Source organism: Nyctereutes procyonoides, unplaced genomic scaffold (genome assembly GCF_905146905.1).
Source record: "Nyctereutes procyonoides isolate TBG_1078 unplaced genomic scaffold, NYPRO_anot_genome, whole genome shotgun sequence".
Taxonomy (NCBI): Eukaryota; Metazoa; Chordata; class Mammalia; order Carnivora; family Canidae; genus Nyctereutes; species Nyctereutes procyonoides.
Genome location: NW_026575040.1, coordinates 11,584,514 through 11,604,425, shown reverse-complemented (window position 1 = coordinate 11,604,425; position 19,912 = coordinate 11,584,514). Strand labels below are relative to the sequence as shown.

Here is a 19,912-nt window from a genome sequence, read left to right as displayed (position 1 = left end):
CCAGATATCCCAGTTGGGTTTTTTAAATTATTTTTAAAATTTTTTTATTTTATTTTTTAGAGCAAGTGCTCACTTGAGAGGGCAGGAGCAAAGGAGCAAAGATAGAATCCTAGCAAGCTCCACACCCAGCACAGTGCCTGATGCAGGGCTTGATCTCACCACCTGAGATCATGATCTAAGTGAAAATCACGAGTTGGATGCTTAGCCAACTGAGCCACCCAGTCGCCTCTTAAGATTGTATTTTTAGGTAATCTTTATATCCACGTGGGGCTTGAACTCACAACCCTGGGTTCAAGAGTTGCATGCTCTGCTGGTTGAGCTAGCCATGTGTGTGTCATTCCCCGCACCCCCCTTCCCCCACGTAAATTTTTAAAAATACAGTTTTTATCATTTCACTTCTTCCTGAAAAACCTTAAATGGCTCTCTTTGCCTGCATGGGCCAGTACTCCACATCCTCTGTAATCTGACCAACCTTGGCCTTCCTCAGCCTTACTTATTTCTCACTCTTCTCACAGCCATTCCTTCAGCTTACCGTGCGTTTTTTCACTCTGAACACCTTATTTTTTTCTTTTCCATTGAAATGACCCTTCCTGCTCCAAAGCATTCAACTCCAAATCTGACCCTTCCTTCAACCTAGCAAAAAAATTTCATCTCCTTCCCGAAGCCTTTCTTTTTTTTTTTAATATAATCTTTTGATTTGGTTGTCCGTTTTTTTTTTTTAATTTTTATTTATTTATGATAGTCACACACACAGAGAGAGAGAGAGGCAGAGACATAGGCAGAGGGAAAAGCAGGCTCCATGCACCGGGAGCCCCACGTGGGATTTGATCCTGGGTGTCCAGGATCACGCCCTGGGCCAAAGGCAGGCGATAAACTGCTGCGCCACCCAGGGATCCCCCGAAGCCTTTCTCAACCCTTTTCTTCCCACCCAACTATCTCCAGAATTGATTTCATCTTCTCTGTATCTCTCTCCTTGCTAGGATCTCTGTTATAGTACTTTCTCACATGTTGTCTTTAATTATAATTATTTGTGAATATATTTTTCCTCCCTTGTTCTGAACTGCAGAGGACACTGTGTCTCCTCTGTTCCTCATGGCTTCTAGCCCACTGCTTTTTTGAATATAACTTTATGCTTAATTAATGCTTGCTAAATTGAATTGGAATTTGATTTTTGAAAACAAACTTCTTGTAATTTTTTTTTAGGCGTCCTTTTATGCTAAGGTAACTTTCATTCAACACATTTTATCCCAAACTGCATAACCTAGGAAGAAGGCAGACTATGAAAGCTTTCAGGAATCCTTCAGACTCAAGGACAAGCATTTGTTGCATTTACTGCCTGCAGCAGTACTGTGGTTCCATATATCCTAGTTGATGGAAGACTTTGGGGAGGGGGAGGAGTAAGTACATGGCAGGTGGAGGCAATGTAGGTCAGACATGGGAACCAGACTGGTTCTATTAGAGGAATATAGGCACTGTTGGGCCCTCTGGGTATTGTTGACCTCTGGGAAGTCTTTTTAGTTTTTCTTACTTCTTTCATTCTATAAATATTTATCAGATTCCTACTATATGTGAGGTCTTGTTCTAGCTGCTTAAGATTTATCAGTGAACACAATGGACCAAAAAAAAAAAAAAAAAAAAAGAACCCCCAACCTCATGGATCTTATCTTTATACAGAAGAATCTAGAACTAAGCATAATAAATAATTATTATGAGGCTGATAAATGATATATCGAGAAAAAATAGAGCATAGTAAGAGGGATTAGTGTGGAGGAGGAACAGGTGAGAGAGAGGGGTGGGCTGCAGCTTTAAATAAGTCAGGGGCACCTGGGTGGTACAAGTAGGTTAAGCATCTGACTCTTGGTTTTGGCTCAGGTCTGATCTCAGGGTTGTGAGATTGAGCCCTGAGTTGGGCTCAGAGCTGAGTGCAGGGCCTACTTAGGATTCTCTCCACCCCTACCCCTCCACCACTGTCTGTCTGTCTCTAAAAATAAATCTTTAAACAGAATAAGACGGTCAGAATAGGCAGATTTGAGAAATGTGGTAGTGGTAGTGGTGGTGTGTTACTGGTTGTTAGGCACTTTGCTGAGGTTGTTGAATGCTGCTCTGCCTAGTAGAGAGAAAGAGGCAGTGTCTGCAGTTGTTCAAAGAGTCCAGCTGACATAGAGGGAGAAACAGCTACTCCTTATGTTCTTTTCTCCTGGCTGCTCCTCTGGCTGGCATTCCTGGAAGTTAATCATGGTGAAAATTGCAGTCAGTCATGTCTGGAAGACACCAGGGGTAGAACTGGAGGCCTGGTAGCTAGTTCCCTGAGGGGTAGGATTTACCCTTCTGCTGACTGGGCCTTGGATGCCTAGAGTAAAGGATGAGGTAGGCCTCAGAGTTATCTCCTATCTCAAGGGGAATAGCCCAATATCATGACCTTTGTGGTGGGGCTTTAGCAACTTTAAGGTAGCTCTTTAAAAATAAGGTTTCGGGATCCCTGGGTGGCGCAGCGGTTTGGCGCCTGCCTTTGGCCCTGGGCGCGATCCTGGAGACTAGGGATCAAATCCCACGTTGGGTTCTCTGCATGGAGCCTGCTTCTCCCTCTGTCTGTGTCTCTGCCTCTCTGTCTCTCTCTCTGTGACTATCATGAATAAATAAATAAAATTTAAAAAAAAATAAAATAAAAATAAAAATAAGGTTTCAAGGAGTGTGCACTCTGCTCCCAGCTTAAAAATTGAATTTTCAGGTTTGTGGTATTTTGACTTCCTCTAAACATATAGCTAGCTGTATTCTGGAAGTTTCAGTACCTAATGCATTAGCCTGAGGATGAAGATGTCTCATGATGTCTAGATTCTCTCTTGTTTCACTTGTGTATTATAAATTTTAGTATAATTTCCTTGCTTGTCCTTTTCTAATTCTTCTGTTTCTTCATTATTTTTCATTTTCATTATTTACCTCATTCCTTTTTTGCTTACACGAAGCTGATAGGAAACAGAAATCCCTTAGGCCAGACTGCCACTTTGGTAATTGGCTAGAAGCTAAAATTCCTACCTAATATACAAGAAATGGAATGTCTTAGTTCTGTCCTTGGGTTAAGTAGAATGCAACTTGTGGACGTCAAGCTCTCAGCTGGTTATACTGTATGCTATTTGAAGTAGCTGAGGTGCATGGTACCTGAACACTATTTTTAGTTATTTATACATCAACTTGTGCAGTTGCAGTACACAAGGAAACCTATTTGCCATTCCATAAAAATGTGCTCTTTTTGGTATGTAATTTTAGAATAAAGGTTCTTACTGAACTCAAGTCCATGCTAAGAAAAATTTGTTACATTTAGGCAGATGATTAGGTGGGCTTCTAAGCAGATTTCACATGGCTTTTCTCAGAATTTGCTTTATATTAATCTTGAAGTCCTAGATTTTCACTACATGTTCTTGAATGGTACAATAATATATTTCTGATATTGTGAACTTTAAGGCCAGCAGCTGTTAATTCAAGTGTATGTTGTTTTTTTGCTTTCGTGGTTTGAAAGGATCTTTGTTTAATTGACCAAGGTGTATTTACTTTATTAGTAAAAATGTCTTAACATAGCTTAGTTTGCTAGTGAAAACTATTTTTTCAGTAGTAATGCTTCTGTGGTTTGTATTAGTTGGCCCTTCCGGTCTTACCAGAGCTAGAAATCTTGGCAGTGTGGATTTCAGATGAGTTCCATAACACTGTCTGACAGAAAAATGCAGGGCAGTGTTTGGCAATATTCTTTCTCTTGAACCTTTATATAAGAAAGAAATTCAGTTTTAACACGGTCATATTGCGGTAGGTGACATAACAGTGAAGTGACACTTTGTTCCAGCAAGAGATCTATAGTATGTTTTACCTGAATATATGATCTGAAGCATTAGATTTATTTGAAAGTGTTACTGACGTAAACATGATTAGTGCCATTTCTGTCATCCTTATATACATTTTTTCTCTTCTCCTTTCTTGGGAGGCAAAATAATGATATAATAATTTAATTCACATTTTAAGTACTTGATAGGACACTAATCGTTGAAATGTGGGGCTGCTAGGCAATGCGCTGCTAGGAATGATAGAAACAGCACGGTATTACATTTTTATAAGGATTGAAGTCCTTGCTTAAATAAAAATGTCACATTTATTATTTTTTTATTATTATTTTTAAAGATTTTATTTATGAGAGAGAGAGAGAGATTGAATGAGAGACAAAGACACAGGCAGAGGGAGAAGCAGGCTCCATGCAGGAAGCCCGATGTGGGACTCTATCCCAGTTTTCCAGGATCACCTCCTGGGCTGAAAGCGGTGCTAAACCACTGAGCCACCTGGGCTGCCCAAAGTGTCACATTCTTAATCAAAATAATATGATGGAGTTGAAACTTTTTTTTTTTTTAAGATTTTATTTGTTTATTCATGAGAACAGAAACAGAGACCTAGGCAGAAGGAGAAGCAGGCTCCTTTCAGGGAGCTTGATGCAGGACTCAGTCCCAGGATTCCGGGATCATGCCCTGAGCGGAAGGTAGATGCTCAACTGCTGAGCCATCCAGGTGTCCCCTGAGTTGAAACTCTTGAAGGAAATTAAAGAAGCTGTACAATTAGGCCAGATAATAATAATACACAGTTTGTTTATACATGGACTGGTTAAATGCTTCATTGGGAACAAAGATGAAGATGTAGTTTTGAATAAGACAAACTACTTCAGTTGGCAGCTTTAGAACCTACAAAGCAAAGAAGGAAATGCATTTTACTTTGAGGAACGAACAATTGATAAAAGTTTCTGGAGGTCAACACCATTTAATAGTATTCATATCTTGGCTCTTTTCCTTCCAGCCAACTGGGAAGCCTCAAGAATTACTGTACTAACCATGACGTACCAAGTGTCATTCCTGTAGTGGGCTCTGTGCATGCATTTTACCGGGCCAGTAAATTAAATTATCTGATCTAATTCTCAACCAAACAAAAAATATTAATCATATATTGACTAAGTTCAGCATTTTTCAGGGAGAGGGAGAACAAAATCTATCACATGGGGATTCAGTTTTAAGAAATGGAGCTATGATCAAGTATGTACATTAGGAAAAGTAGAAAGAAAGGTTTTAGGGGGCAGATAACCTGCAAGTTTAAAGGCTTAAAAGCCATTGTACTAGAATGCTAAAGGAAAGCTAGGGATCAAAAGGACCATACAAAACAGATGGTTATTTGGCATAGTCTTAAAGGCTGTGGAGAGAAGAAAGCTATCTTTAAAAAACAGGCATTTGGGCAGCCTGGGTGTCTCAGTGGTTTAGCACCGCCTTCAGCCCAGGGCCTGATCCTGGAGACCCTGGATCAAGTCCCACGTTCAGCTCCCTGCATGGAGTCTGCTTCTCCCTCTGCCTGTGTGTGTGTCTGCTCTCTCTCTCTCTCTTTCTCTGTCTCTCATGAATAAATAAATAAAATCTTTTAAAAATTTTATTTATTTAAGTAAAATCTTAATAAAAAAATAAAAAACAGGCATTTTCATTTGAGGCCAAAGAAGCCCACAAAGTGATGATGGGTGAGTGCCACTTAGAAATTAGGTGAAAGAAAAAAAAAAGATGAAATTGATAAGCCTTTTTGCACAGCTGATGGTAAGAGTTTTCTGTTTGTTTTTATTTTTTTTTAAGGGGACATGTTAAAAATGGAAAGGCAGCTAGAAAATTGGTAACATTACTTGATCATGGTGTGAAGGATGCATTCAGGGAGGAAAACATGAGAGAATTTCCACTCCTGTTTTTCCCTTCCTCCTAAGCAGATTAAAGTTTCTAGGTCAAATGATAGATGCTTAACTTTTTTTTTTTCCTGATTAGAACATGAATTAATCTTTTTCAAAGCACAAAAAGTACGGAAAAATATAAAGAAGTCCCAAGGAATTATCCCAGAAATGTTAACATTTATTTAGTTTTTCCAACATTTTTTTCCCCTGGCTGCTTAGGTTTTTCTTGGTCACATCAGTAAACTGGATTAGATCAAGTACATCTACCCAAGATTTTAGGAAGAATTAAAGGATAAACTGAATCTCGTAGTGAAAATCTATTACTTCAGGTTGGAAGTGGCATTTTCACTACACTAAGGGACTGGTGTAGATTTCAAATGTGGTATGTCCATAAGAAGGGTCTGGAGGTGGAAAGACTAAAAACTATATTGGAAAATTGATAAAATATAAATTAAAGATTGAGTTTACTTTGTACTATTCATGTAGCTTACTGGGGCTAAGGTGATAGGTTAGTTTATGTAACAAGTCACATATGACAAATCATTAACAGTTGTGTGTGGACAGAGTTGTTACCAGTGGACACTGTTTAGTTTGAAAAGACTTGTTAAAATCAGGCCAAGGCTATTTAAAAACTTTACTCATGGAATGGGAGAAAATGTTTTGTGCATTAGCAAAACTAACTTTCTGACAGTAAGCATTTTTCACAGGTCCATAGTTCCTTCTCTACAGTTCTAAAACTCAAATGCTCTGAAAACTGAGCTTTTATAAGGGAGGCAAAAATCTGACTTCAACTATCAAGATGCTGCATAGTCATTTTTTTCAAGTAAATACTCATCTTGCTTAGGAATATCAATGAGTTTGATGTTAGGGGGCCGCCCCAGGTTCTACTGAGAGTATTACACTGTACAGGGTATATTAATTATCTCCCCTTTTTACAGGTGAAGCAACTAAGGCTCAAATAAGTGCAGTGACTTGCCTTAGAGTGTTACACATCTAAGGGAGAGTAAAGATTAGGACTGAGCTTTTCTGCCTCTTGCCTTGTTTTGTTTTGTACTGTGCTGGTTCCTCATAACATTACCTCCAGGAACCATCCTGATAAGTTCCTCTAGGTAAAAGAGTTTAAGCAATAGCATTCATCTTATTTGACCTCTTTTTAAAAAAAGATTTTTAAAATTTGAGAGAGAGCATGAGCAGGGTGAGGGGCAGAGAGAAGCAGACTCCTCAGTGAACATGGAGCCCAATGTGGGGCTCCATCCTTGGGACTCCAGGATTGTGACCCGAGCTGAAGGCAGATACTTAACTGAGCCACCCAGGTTCTCTTGACCTTTTAAAAAAATGTTATACAGAAGTGACATATTCAAGTTATCCCATGACATTAAGCTCTTTCAGGTAGTTAGGTTCCCAAATTGCTTAGATTATAAACTTCAGGAACATTTTGGCTGTTGGGTGTGGGGAGAGACAAAAAAACAGATGAGCTTCAGTGTGGACAAGTGTTACATTTATTTATTTTTTATTTTTTTAAAGATTTTATTTATTTATTCATAGAGACAGAGAGGGGCAGAGACACAGGCAGAGGGAGAAGCAGGCATCATACAGAGAGCCTGACATGGGACTAGTCGAGGGTCTCCAGGATCACGCCCTGGGCTGCAGGCGGCACCAATCCGCTGCACCACCGGGGCTGCGGAAGTGTTATGTTACATTTAAAAACGAGGTAGAAAATCTAAGCCAATCTAAGCGTGAGAACTTCTAACTAACACTTGTCATCCCCCCAAAAAACTAGGAGTTTTGGTAAACCTATTCCTAGAAAAAATAGCTCCGTGTGCTGCCAGAGAAATGGTGGGCATCATTAGGAAGAGAATCAGAACTAAATAAAGATAAAAATAAATACCCATCAGTAAAACCAGGGTTTATGTTTGTGATAACTGTGTGTTCTGTTGATCCCCAAGGAATACTAACTAGAGCTGGTGACCAAAGGAGATAAAGGCTTTAATGAAGACCTGTCAAAATAAATTCATCTTTTAATGACAGAATATTATTGGGGTGCGTGGGGTGACTCAGTCAGTTACGCAGCGAGTGTTGATCTCAGCTCAGGTCTTGATCTCAGGGTTGTGAGTTCAAGCCCTGTGTGGAGCTCCATGCTAGGTGTGGAGCCTATTTAAGGGGGAAAAGAAAAAAAGTATATTATCAAACCTTTTCAAGTGAGAAGAAGAACATACAGACTTATTTACCAGGTCTTTTTTTTTTTTTAAGATTTATTTACTTGAGAGAGAGAGGCCTGCAACCAGGGAGAGGGGCAGAGGGAGAGAGAAAATCCTGTAGCCACACTTCTGATGAGCATAGAGATTGGCCCATCCCAGTACCCTGAGACCATGACCTAAGTTGAAACCAGGAGTCAGGTGCTTTATTGACTGAGCCACTGAGGCGTCCCTTACTTGCCAATTCATAAGCTCCTGTATTGGTCAGAGAGCACTCTTTCAAGTTAGAAATGAATTTAGGTTAATTACGGGTTCTTATCAGTAAATAAGTAAAATACCTATGGGTAGTAGAAATTAAAAATAAAAATAAGGTTAAGAAGGTTTTTGTGTTTGATTTTTTGTTTCTGTTATTTATTTTGAAGAGAGTGTGTAAGGGAGCAGGTTGGGGGCAGAGGGGCAGAAGGAGAGAGAAGAGAATCTTAAGCAGGCTCCAGGATCAGCAACAGAGCCTGATGGGGGCCAGGTTTAATCTCATGTCCCTGAGATTACAGCCTGAGCCAGGATCAGGAGTCAAAAGCTTAAACTGATTGAGGCACACCATTTTGTTTGTCTGTTTCAATGTCAATATTGATATTGTGAGTGGGGTGGGGGGAAGGGGCAGAGGGAGAGGGAGAAAAAGAATCTCAAGCAGGACTCCCTGCTGAGCACAGAACCCAACCTGGGGCTCCATCCCACCATCATGAGATCACTACCTGAGCCAAAATCAAGTCAGACACTTAACTGACTGAGCCACCCAGGTTCCCGTGTTTCAGTGATTTTTTTAAACTTAAATTTGAGAAAACTGTAGTCTCAAACAATTGTAAGATTAATACAGATGGAAACCTTGTACCCTTTACCCCAGGTTCTTCCAATAGTCATATCTTGCAAAACTGCAGTACAATATCACAACCAGATATTGACATTGTTACAGTCTACCGATCTTGTTCACATTTCTTCAGTTTTACTTGTACCCATTTATGAGTGTATATATTTCTCTGCAGTTTTATTACCACCATAGTCAAGATATAAATCCGTTTTATCACCATAAAGGTCCCTCACATTGCCCTTTTATAGCCATACCTACTGCCTTGCTTCTGCGGTCCTTCCAATCTCCCATGAAATTTTTGATAAATTTTTGAATTGATATATTTTAACTTATTAAGGGAATCCAGGGCTGTTTGGGGGAATATATCCTTTTTATAGAATTATTTCAAAATGTGTTTTATTTATCAATATGTGGACTTTTTTTTAAATTTTTTTTAAATTTTTATTTATTTATGATAGTCACAGAGAGAGAGAGGCAGAGACACAGGCAGAGGGAGAAGCAGGCTCCATGCACCAGAAGCCTGACGTGGGATTCGATCCTGGATCTCCAGGATTGCGCCCTGGGCCAATGGCAGGCACCAAACTGCTGTGCCACCCAGGGATCCCACAATATGTGGACTTTTTTATTCTTGTTTTTCCATGAACTTTATATTGAAAAGTAGTACTATGGCTTTTTTTTTTTTTTGTACATGGCTTTTAATGAAAATTGGAAATCCATTCCCACCACAAAATCTTACTCCCAATAGGCAACAGCTTTACACTGTTTAGTCTTTTTCTTAGATTTACTCCTGTAACAAAATAATATGTTTTCCACCTGTCCTCTCCTAACCAAATCCTCTTAGTATAGTTGTGTCCTGTTTTTGGTTAAATAAGTATTTGTTATTGTGATAAGTATATATTGTTTACTGTTCAGCCATTTTGTGTACTGCTGATATGTTTTCTTGGACAATTACTGTTTTTTCCATGATTTAGTATCATTTTTTTTTATATTTGAGTTTATTCATTTAACTTTTAAAACACTACTAAAGTTGAATATTAAAACAAAAACAAAAGCAAGTTAGTGAGCTATGATTATAGTCCTTCACTCATCCACTACTGCATATAAAATGCCAGCAGCAGTGTTACTCACTGGCCCCATTAAGAGGTCTGACACTGAACACCACCCCTAGGATGATGTTCATCATCCTCATATGCTTCCCCATTGTAATGGCGCCATCTTTCCTGATTGGGATCAAAGTCCACCAGTTCTACCTGGTCCATTTCATCAGTCTCTTCTACTTCCTTCCTCTCAGGTAGGAGTTTTTCCAGCAAAGAAAATTTATCAGGAGAGAGAAAGCCATTCTCGGGGAAGTTTACCTTAAATTCGATGATTAGGCGACCCTTCTCTTATGGTCTACGATAAATTGGCATGCCTTCATTTAGCACACACTTGATATCCCCATGCTTGACAATCTGACCTGGATGAGAGGCGATGACGATGGTTCGGTTGTCAGGAGTAGATAACTGGCTTTTGAAAGCCACACAGGGCTTCAACCAGCTGTATATCCATACACATGAAAAGATCTTCTCCTCGTCGAGTAAAAACAGCATGGTCCTTCTGATCTAAAACAATGATAATATCTCCTGGTTCCAGTCCTGGTTCTTGGTCTCCTTCACCATGGAATGTTATCTTCTGGCCATCTTTCATGCCTTTGTCAATATGCACTTCTAGAATCTTCTTCTCTCGAACTACCTTCCTTCCGTTGCAGCTTTTACATCTATCTTTAGGACTGATCTGTTTCCCATGGCCCTGGCACTCCATGCACACAGATTGAATTTGCTGAACCATTCCAGGTCCTATCTGATGAATTCTTATTTGCATTCCAGTACCTCGGCAATTGGGACATTCGACTGCTCCTTTCTTACCACCTCGGCCTTCACATTTGTCGCAAATCACATTCTTTTGCAGAGCTAGTTTTCTTGTTGCGCCATTATATAAATCTTCTAAGGTTACTGAGAGCTGATGTACAACATTTTTACCTCTCCGTTCTCTCTGCATCCTGCCCCCTCCTCCAAAAAACATATCAAAGATGTCCATGGGGGAGCCAAAACCACCACCAGCTCCACCTTCTTTAATTGCCTGTTCTCCTCCTTTGTCATATAATTCCCTTTTCTTTGCATCAGAGAGCACTTCATAAGCTTGAGAAATCTGTTTAAACTTCTCTCTTTCATTTGGATTCTTATCAGGGTGGTACTTCAAGGCCAGTTTTCTGTAAGCCTTTTTCAATTCCTCCAAATTTGGGTTTGACCCCCAAAACATCATAGTAAGTGGTTTCTTTCACCATTTTCTACAGCCAGTGAGAGGGCCGAAGCTGGTGTGGGGGAGCGGGAAGGAGCGCGTTGCTGGGCGTAGCTCGGGCAGCCGCCACTCCTCTGCGTCTCAGTCTCACCAAGCGTTCTGGAAAGTTCCCACGATTTAGTATCATTAATTACTTTGTGTGTATTGGTTTGTTATTATATCCCTAATTTTTTCAGATTCTTCAACAGTTTTATAAATCTCACAGCATAGTCATACATAGGATAATGCTTAGTTAGCTTCTTCCTTTTTTACTTTCTGTTCCTTCTTACCATTCTCCCTAAATATCTGAGCCTGCAAAGATTGATATCATGATTCCCTTTTACCATGACTGCATAAAATGCTGCTTTAGGACCAGGAACATGATCCAGTAATGCAGCTCTCTTGTTCATAGGTATTTATGATTTTACTTTTTTTTTTTTAAGTATAATGTGCATGTTATAAAGTACATTAAGTACACTAATCTTAAGTGTACAACTCAATTTTTACATATTTGTATAGCTATATAACCACCATCCAGTTCAAGGTCTAGAACATTTCCAGCCCCACAAGATTCCCTCATGCTTCTTTCCCATCAATAAGCACCACTCCCACAGCCGTGACACTTTTCTGACTTTTGTCATCTTTGATTTGTAGGTGTTTAAAATGTGAAAACGGAGTGGTTTAAGTCTGATAGAATTTATCACACATTTAAGTATATACATGAGGGCTCTCAGAAGTTGGTTATGTCTAGAATGCCTGATATGTATGCTAGCCCTATTTTGGGAAACATCTTGTGTGTGGAAGAAATTATTTGAAGGTTTAGAGAATACTCAGGAGCACATGGGTATTTTAAGATATGTGGAGACTGTTTTGTTTCTCAACCTTTCTCCTAGACTCTTGATGAACCTACATCCTTGATCCTAAAGAGGAATCCATATTCTGTTCTAGTAAGTTTGAAGACTGTCAGGTAATTGAGATAGCTTATAACTAGAGACAAGTGAATTTGAAGTAAGAATGGAGAGGAGAAATGGCATCCTGGACACCATTATGATTCTACTTGTTGAGAAAGCAGCGTTCACTTCCCTCATTCATTCATCCATCCATTCATTTATTTTTAAAAGACTTATTATTTATTTATTTTTATTTATTTTAGAAGAGTGGTAGGGGCAGAAGGAGAGGGAGAATCTACAGCAGACTGCACACAGAGACAGACGCAGGGCTTGATCTCATGACCTTGAAATTGAAGCTAATAACAAAAGAGTGGGATGCCCAACCAACGACGCCACATTCCTCCTTCCCTCATTTATTGACCAAAATATTTATTGAGGGCTGACTGTGAACCAAACGCTGTTATTAGGATACAATGGTGGGCAAAAGAGACAGCCCCGTCCTCTCAGGGTGCTTGCAGTCCAATAGATGAAACAAATATTAATAGAGTCATCACATATATTGGGAGGTAGGATGTACCTAGGGAATGCCTTTCAGGTAAACGCCATGAAGCAGTAAGGTCAGATTATGTGCAGAGGACACAGCATGACCAGGAGATAGGGCTAGAGAAGTAGATAGCTTTATGGGTGTGCATATGGATGTCAGCATTTTTTTATGCCTAACCCTATAGATAGTACCTTTTGACAGAAAGGTTTTCTTTGTTCTTTAGAGTCAGGATAGCATAGTAGCTTTTGTGTGAGATTTAGGAAGGGAGGTGAGGTCTATAAAAAAAATGAAGGTAATTCCTTATATTTCCTGAAAAATGCTTGGATTATTTTCTTTCCCTTATGCCCGTGAACTTGTCCCACATTAACACCTGTTTTACAGATGAGATGATTGATATAGAGAAAAGCTTTCACATGACAGTTGTATGTAGAGGGCCAGTTTCTTAGATCTGATACCTAGCCATCTCTACTATTTTTTTTTTTCCTGAGAATTTCCTCATTAGCACAGAAAGCCTACTTCTCAGGATTAGAAGTAAATTATAAAGGGCTATGTAGTCCTCCAATTATTAGGGGGATGGTGGAGCTTTATTATTTAGATGACTTTGCCTTCTGCTTCTTGGCCTACTTACACATAGGTCTTGGTAAGGGTTTTCTCTGTGGACTAGTTCCACCAAATCTCTATAGGGTTGGGACTGAATTATTTACATATTCAGTATGCTGTTTACCTATTGTGAGATGTATGCTGGCACAGCAGTATCAGCAACCACCAAGGCTCTAAGCCTGAGCCCTGTTGAATAGTCATATCCTGGTGGAAGTGTCAGTTGCTTCTGTGAAATGAAACAGGTCAAGCCCTATAATCTTTGTCTGAGAATAGCAGCCTGTGAGGACCATAAAACTATTCATGAGATGCAGCATAAAAACACTCAGGGACTGAGAGACACTATACTTTTTACTCATCTGTCCTTAGGTGACACATGGTCAGATGAACCCTGTTGAATTGGATCCGTCTTCTCAAATTGGCACTGTTAGTCTGTTCTTTATCTGATCCCCCATTGGAGATATAAGCTGAGAGCTGTGGTACTTGAGGAGATGACACAGTTCCTTTGTTACAGTAATTAATGTAATAAATTAAGGGAGAGACCCAAAGGAAAGTTGATTGTTTCTCGTTAGAACCCTAGGTGGAAATTCAGTTGATTAGTGAGCTCCTATGAAGTGTGGCAGGTGGAGAGGGAGATGCCTGTTCTTCCAGCTGGGAAAGCTTAGAGTCACTGAGGATGGTTTACATGTTGTACTAGCTTCGCCAGAGGCTGGCTAGGCACACACTGATTTCAGGGTAGCATCTGGAATTTAGGGAAGATGATATCATTTGGTTTTTTTGTAGCAGCTTTGCTGTATCCCATTGATTTGTTGACCTTTCCCTAGGACATCAAACCCATGAATCTCCCACAGTTTAGATATGAAGTCCTGTCAGTGGGGTCAACAACCTAGTAGATTGGAACAAGTGATAAAATAGAGTCCAGATGTTAAAACCATGAGCTTTGAGATGAGTACCTTGGCCCTGAGGGACTTTTGAAGGAAGTTGGAGTCTGTCACTGTAGTGTAGGATTTTGAGCCATACCTGAAGGTACAGAGTATCCTAAAAAGAAAACTCAGACTTCTGAGTTCATGGAAGAAAAAAGGATTGCCATTTTTCTTTCATAGAACTTAGATTGATATCAGTACTACCTGTAATTTAATTTGTGAAAAAAATTTTAAACATTTTTCCTTCATTTTTTAAAATACCTTGATACTCTATATAAGATCTAATTGTGAAACAACCCTCTTTAAGTTCAGATACTAGAACAGTACCAGAATATTTGGGTCATTTTATATTTTTGAGTTGTCTTATATTTTTCACATTTGTATGCTCATAATATGCTTAGAACCATGATGGGTGCTCCCTCCATTTTATAAATGAGAATATTTAATGAAGCAACTTGGCTAGGGTCAGTGGAAATTTGAGTCCAGAAGCCCTCTCTTCTTTCTCTCTCTCTTTTTTTTTTTTTAAAGTAAACTCTACTCTTAACATGGGAACCAAACTCATGACCCTGAGATCAAAAGTCACATGTTCTAGGATGCCACCTGGGTAGCTCAGTCAGTTAAGCTTCTGACTCCTGATTTTCCTGAGGTCATCATCTCAGGGTCATGAATTAAGCCCGACATCTGACCGTACTCCGCAGGGAGTTTGCTTGAGATTCCCTCTTTCCCTCTCCTCCGCCCCACCATGTTCTGTCTCTCTCAAAAGATTTATTTAGAGAGAGAGAGCACACATGTGAGGGGGAGAGGGACAGAGGGAGAATCTCAAGCAGACTCCCCTCCTAGCAGGGAACTGACGTGGGGCTCAGTCTCACAACCCATGAGATCACATGACCTGAGCTAAAATCAAGAGTCCCTCTTTGAACCAACTAAACCACTCAAGTGCCCCAGTAAATAAATCTTTTTAAAAAATGAGGCGCTTGGTGGTGCAGTTAGTTAAGCATCGGACTCTTGGTTTCAGTTCACCTCATGATCTCAGGGTTGCTAGATTGGGCCCCAAGTTGGGCTCTGCACTCAGTGTGGAATCTGCTTAAGATTCTCCCCTGCCCCCATACTTGCTCTCTCAAATGAATAAATCTTTAAAAAAAAAGAAAAGAAAGAAAAGAGTCATATGCTTTATTGACTCAGCCAGCCAGACACCCTCAGAAATCACTCTTTTTAAGTTTTTTTTTCTTAGTAATCTCTGTAACCAACATGGGGCTGGAACTTGTGACCCCAAGATCAAGAGTTGCATGTTCTTCTGACTGAGCCAGTCAGGTGCCCCAGTAATCATATCGTGATTCTAAGTTCAGTGTTCTTTTTTTCTACACCACACTATCTTTTTTTTTTTTAAACATTTTTATTTTTATTTTTATTTTAATTTTTATGTATTTATGATAGTCACACACAGAGAGAGAGAGAGAGGGGCAGAGACACAGGCAGAGGGAGAAGCAGGCTCCATGCACCGGGAGCCCGATGTGGGATTCGATCCCGGGTCTCCAGGATCGCGCCCTGGGCCAAAGGCAGGCACCAAACCGCTGCGCCACCCAGGGATCCCTACACCACACTATATTCCTAAAAATGATTATGGCATTTTTTTCTTCTTTGGCCATACAGCATTTAGAGGGAACTACCGGGGATCCCTGGATGGCTCAGCAGTTTAGTGCCTGCCTTTGGCCCAGGGCGCAATCCTGGAGTCCCAGGATCGAGTTCCGCGTCGGGCTCCCAGCATGGAGCCTGCTTCTCCCTCTGCCTGTGTCTCTGCCTTTCTCTCTCTCTGTGTCTATCATGAATAAATTTAAAAAAAAAACATTTTTTAAAAATAGAGGGAACTACCTAGCCAGACAGCTGACTCTCACATTTAAATGTGTATGATCTCTATGGTCACAAGCAGATTATACACATTCATATATAGCTGTCACTCAGGGCAAAGCCTATAAGAAGATTGATCCAAAACCCATAAGAAGAGGGGTAGACAAATGAGTTGACAGCAGAACAGCATTGGAACAGTACTTGCTACTGAGACCAGATTATCTATGGGTAGTTGGCAGTTAAAGAGATATTCTCTGTTTATAGTCCTCTAGGGAGAAGTACTATCCTTATTATGTTTGAATATCAGTAGGGTCAGTTGCCACTTCTGTCTTCTGGGCAGGGGAAGAGACCTCACAGGAAGACTCTCATTCTTAGCCATCTTGAAGTCATTGTTCATTCCTAAAGTGGGAAAGTGGTGTGATCTATGGCGTGTGCTTAAAAAAAAGTAATTAATGACCCCAAATATGTGATTACAAATCAGTGTTTGGGCTGGGAGTCTGAGCGATGGAATTGGGTTCCAGAGAGGAAACTGGGATTTGAACTTTTGTTGTTACAGGTATAGGATATGGGAATGATTATCATGGCCTGTCTTGCTCCCTTAACTATATTCACACAGAGAGGAATTGTTGGTGATCAGGTGCAGGAACAAAGAATAAATGGTACTGACAAGTAATTCCAGAATTGGGTGAATTGTGGTCCTAACTAAGAATGTGCAGTACAATTAGAAGAAGAGAAGAGAGAGGAAAATATTTACAGAAGCTCTTGAAAGTTGAAAATGCCTAGTGGTCTTTGCAGGGTTTTGGTTCTCCTGATTCTGCACTTTCTTTGCTATGGAAGCAAGAGGTCAGTGCTTTTTGTTTCCAGCAAGCATGTTAGTTGCCCTACCTCCTGGGGTTAAACATCTCTGCAATGACCTGTCAGAGAATTGATTATTAGCAGTCTAAAGCCAGGGATGCTGTAGGGAGCAGATGGGAAGTGGTTTGGCTGCTGCAGCCAGGCTGATTAAGGAATCCTTGGCAATTTTACAGTGTATCTTTGGAAATGTACCACCAAAGTTACTGTGAAGCCTGCTGGGTTTAGAAAACTGAATTTCTGAAAAGTCACCTGGTTAAAAGTAGTACTTGTGAAAGCTGTTAATACCTCAAAAAATAGGACAGTTGACTCTCTAAAGAACATTGGGAATACTAAAGATCAGTTCTCAAGATATGTTTTCTTGGTTTGCATCTTGATCCAGAAATTCTGGGTAGTTTCCTAGGAAGGAAAGCACTTTTTGTTAATAGAATTAATAGAATTGTAGATTTGAAAAAGGCCCTAGGCATACCCAGACTACCCCATACCACACATAGAGAAATTCTTTATGTAATTTGCTTGACAGATGATTATGCTTTTTCTGCTCAGTACTTTCAGTGATAAAGATATGGCTTCATTAAACATTGTGGGCCATTGTTGGAAATCTCAGGTTATTGAATTTCTTCCCCAGCATCACAGGATAAGTTTCTCTCTTCAACATTTCAACCATCAGATATTTGAAGCTCACCAACCTGTCTCCCTTCAGTATTCTCCTTTCCAGACTAAGGAATACCAATTTGTAAGACAGGGATTTTTGATCTTTCAGTATACTCTTCTAGACATCCTTCTATTTAATGAATAGATATAGAACCTGGAAATGAGCACAGACCACCAGATATTCAAATTTTCATCTCCAGCTCCCCTTTGAGAAGAATCACATAAACAAAAAATATAGTAAGGGCAATGTTTCCTTTTTACAAGAAAAAAAAAAAAACAATTTGCCAAGACATACAGAATTGGGACAAGAGGAATTTGAGGAAGTGTCTTTTCTTACTAGTGTTTAGGCTGAACTTTGGGTTTTACATTATTATAGGCATTGGTTTTACCTCAGATCTTTTTCAGGAATAATTTTTTTAGAAGATTTTATTTATTTGAGAGAGAGCAAGAGGGTGTACGTGAGCAGGGTAGGGGGGAGAGCAGAGGGAGGGGGACAAGCAGACTCCATACTGAGTGTGGAGCCTGACATGGGCTCCATCCCACAACCCTGAGATCATGACCTGAGCCCAAACCAAGAGTCGTATGACCAAGCCACCCAGGTGCCCCTGTTACTTTTATACCTGACAGATGACTCTGTGTAAGACTTGACTAACAACCTTTTTTCTTCAAAATTCTGTAGATTTTTCATTCTTTTTTAACATTTAATATTGCAGAGCAGTCTGAGGTTGGCCTAATTTTTGTCCTTTATAATTGGAGAATTTTGCCAGAATGTGTGCAAATTTGGCTTTTTAAATTGATTTTGCTGAAAAAATAGTAAACATTCTCAATCTGCACGCAGGATTTTTTTTAGCCCAAGATATTATTCATTTATTATATCTTAATGGGTTGCTTTCCTCCCGTTTGTTCTAGTCTCCTCTTAGTTTTCAGTGCTATTAAATGATATGTCTCTCTCAATATCCCTCGTTTTCTTTTTGCTGTTCTTTCTCTACACGTTCTAAGAAAATATCTCAAGTTTTCTTGTAGTTTACTGATTTATTTCCCACAGTTTCAGTTCTGTGCTTTTTTGATTTCTATATTAATTTTCATAGGTAGTTCATTTTTTGTTTCCTCCTTCCTCTTTAAAAAATGACATATTTTCATATCCTTCTAAGTTCATATCTTCATTTCTGCCTGTTTTCTTCTTAATGCTATCTCCTCCTTACTGGTACACTTCATTTATCCTGCTCCATATGACGGTCAGCCAATATAGTAAAGTGAGAACTGTCATAAGCTCTCTGAGTACTATCATTTTTATGTACTTTATATTCTTTCCTCCAGAGTCTCTCTTCTATCACAGTCCTGTTTTCAAGAGAAAGGTTGTATTTGTTTTTGTTTTTGTTTTTGTTTTTATAGAGGAAAGTCTTTTGAAAGTTTTGTTTTTCCAAGGTTAAATGTAGGGTTGTTTTATTTAAAGATTTTATTTATTTATTCATGAGAGACACAGAGAGAGAGAGAGGCAGAGACATAGAGATAGAAGCAGGCTCCATGCAGGGAGCCTGATGTGGGACTCGATCCTGGGACTCCAGGATCACTCCCTGGGCCAAAGGCAGGTGCTAAACTGCTGAGTCACCGAGGGATCCCCCATAGGGTTGTTTTAATGGTTAAATTACATCCTGATGATAGTGCAGCTCTGGAGGAAAGTGGGTAAGCCTTAAGTGAAGAATGAGTGTGAATGTATTATGTTCTGAGCCTAGCCACAGTTGCAAAGATTGCATGCAAGGTAATAAATTTTGATGTTGGAAAGAACTATGCTTTAATACTCCACTATAGTGTAGATTCAGTTAGAATTTCTTTTTCTAGAAACGCTCACTTGTCTCTCATAATAGAATTATTTTCATACCATATTCCACTCCCTTATTCACTGCTCTATTCCCAGCACCTAATTTAGATACTAGCACACAGTAGGTAGTAAATACAATTTTTTTTGGAATGAATGAGCAAAGATTTGCTATACTAGTATTTATTGGAGGCCAAATCTTCTTAGGTGGTATTAAGAATTCCAAATATTTTAACAAAAATTTCTTTAACATTCTAGACATTTTCAGAGGTATCATTTCTCTGACTTCAGGGATAATGTTTCCTTTACTTTGTGGGCATTTTTTCATAGTTCCTACATCATGCCCACCCCACCTCTTCCTCCCCCCCCATTTTGCTCTTCCTTTTAAGAAGTAAGATCTCTATAGACTTGATGCCAGCAATAGTTGTTCCTGTTGGTACTAAGCTCTCTACTTGTGTAAAGGATGTATTTTCTTCTCAGATCTACAGTTAAGTGGCAGGTTAATGTGCACACCTTTCTCTCTTAAATCCCAATTGCTAGTATTTAGTTGGTACAGCTCTGCTCTCTTGGGATGTTGTCTTCTCTTGTAACTGAACCCTGGTTCTTTGATACTGTCTTGAGGTATTAGATGAAAAAGTACAGTTTGTCTTGTCTCTGTCCTATCTGTAGCATATACTACTGGAAATCACT

The 19,912-nt window shown here is 39.5% G+C and overlaps 1 protein-coding gene and 1 pseudogene across 4 annotated transcripts in view; one reads left to right on the top strand and one right to left on the bottom strand.

Annotated features, from left to right (window-relative positions):
- Positions 1–19,912, top strand: part of ZNF609 (zinc finger protein 609) — a 208,308-nt gene that overhangs the window by 9,163 nt on the left and 179,233 nt on the right. The gene's annotated exons all lie outside the window — the stretch shown is intronic.
- Positions 9,847–11,108, bottom strand: LOC129506213 (dnaJ homolog subfamily A member 1-like; annotated as a pseudogene).